The following is a 2,134-nucleotide window of genomic DNA, read 5'->3' on the forward strand; positions in this document are numbered from 1 at the left end:
TTAAGATGATGAGCATCCATGTCTGGTTCTGGTTGGTTCTGGTCCTAGTCCTAGTCCTGGTTCTGGTTGGTTCTGGTCCTAGTCCTGGTTCTGGTTGGTTCCCAGAGGGAAAATCACACCGGAAGTAAAGATGCACCTGAGTTGCGGCGAACCAACCAAAAGCTAAAGGAACATTGAACCTTTTAGATGCTCAACAGAAGAATTCGCTTTAATAAAAGCTGATTTTGTGAGAGTGAAGCTGAAACAATAGAGCRTAGATCTTCTGTCACTTCCTGAATCTGTTTCTATAGATTCTATAGTTTCTATAGATTTGTTGACCTGTGGAGTGTTACTGGAAACAAAACAATGGAAATATGTTGTAACCTGATACTTTGTTTGGCAACATGTTTTATTCATAAACAAAGTGCTGACATCATCTCCAGTTTTCAAACCGTTTTATCTGAATTCCAGTTATATTTGAAATCTCTGAAACGTGTTGGATCATTTGAAGACCTGACTGAATTATTCATGGACATATCCGTCAGTCTGTCAGTCCTAACATATTAACAAATAATCAGTTATTGTTTCATATTGCCATTCCCTCTCGCTCCCTCAGATCATCCTCCTCMATCCATKTCACTGTCCCCTCTGCCCGTCTCACCACCATGGGGAGCAGAGCTTTCAGTCGCTCTGCTCCCCAACTCTGGAACTCATTACCACCATACCTTAGAAACATAAAGTCATTATCAMATTTTAAAACCGAACTCAAAACACACCTTTTTAGATCTGCCTTTTCCACATGACACAATTGGTTTGCCTGATTTTACATAGTTTTTATATAGATACATTGTTTTGTTTTATTTATTTTTATCTACTTTTACTTGTTATATTTTATTTGTTTCTGTCACAGTTTTTTTACTATTGTACGGTGTCCTTGAGTGCCAGAAAGGCGCCTTTGAAATAAAATGTATTATTATTATTATTAGTTTTATTGTTATCATTTTTCTCACCAATCCGTATTTTCACTCTGAAATCTGCCTGTTATGCCTTCTAGAGCTCCACTGTTGTATTTGCCTTTGTTTGTACTTCCCTTGTTTCAATAAAGTAAAAAAAAGAGTTATGGCGGCCATTGTCTGACGTCACTGTGAAAAGGGTCTATTCAGATGGATGGCCGGAAGTGGATTTCTCCGGTTCAAAGCAAAGTTGATCACAACGAGTAGCTAATGGGCTAAATAGGCTGGAACATCCGAGGCGTCTCGGAAAAATATGCGTATATTTAGGATATGATCATCTCTGTAAAAAAAGGTTATTATCTCTTATAATCTTGAGGATTTACCCGCATTGAGGCGAAACATCACTGACCACCTGCAGACCTCATGTTATACAGCACAAAGCTGTCAAAGCTGGAGATCATTTAGCTCCAGGTTGGGTCACATTTAGGACCAAAAGCAGCTTTAAATGGCTGTAACTTGTTTCTGCGGGTGAGCAGCGAGTTGTGCTAATTAAGTAATTAGTCTGATAACGATGCTATGCTAACAACGAGCTAACCCTGTTATTTCTATGAGCTTGAATCTCCTGGTAAATAATTTATTTAGCTTCTGAAAACCAAATTCATGCGAGTCAGGTAGCATTTTACAGACCATGTCTGTAAAACCAGCCGGTCGTGAAAAGCTTTAAGCAGCCATGAGTAAACGAGACGGGGCAGATTTCTTTATGCTGTATGGGAGAGTTCATTCAGTTCATTCAGTTCATTCAGTTCATTCAATTCATTCAGTTCATTCAGTTCATTCAATTCATTCAATTCATTCAGTTCATTCAGTTCATTCTCACCGTTAACGCAAAGTGACCGAACATTTCAAAATCAAACGGTTTTTCTTCCAACTGAGGTGAAATGGGCTCTTTTCACCGACGTCGGTGACGTCACATCTGCACGAGCCAATGCGGCTCACTTGTTTCCGCTTTGAGTTACCATGACAGCTAGAAAAGACAAAGTGTATTTCAGACAAAACACACTATGAACATTGTTGTCTTCCTAATATAACGGGCTTTAAAGTTTTCATTCATTTCCAAATGATCCTGAATTAAGATGGCGGCTTGTAAATATCCGTCGCTACCAGTTGAAGCTAACGCTAACAGCAAAGTTTGCAGCCTTCGC

At 39.2% G+C, this 2,134-nt stretch overlaps 1 protein-coding gene across 2 annotated transcripts in view; it reads right to left on the minus strand.

Annotated features, from left to right (window-relative positions):
- Positions 1-2,134, minus strand: part of kcnv1 (potassium voltage-gated channel modifier subfamily V member 1) — an 11,201-nt gene that overhangs the window by 2,303 nt on the left and 6,764 nt on the right. The gene's annotated exons all lie outside the window — the stretch shown is intronic.

This window comes from Poecilia reticulata, linkage group LG16 (assembly GCF_000633615.1).
Source record: "Poecilia reticulata strain Guanapo linkage group LG16, Guppy_female_1.0+MT, whole genome shotgun sequence".
NCBI classification, from domain to species: Eukaryota; Metazoa; Chordata; class Actinopteri; order Cyprinodontiformes; family Poeciliidae; genus Poecilia; species Poecilia reticulata.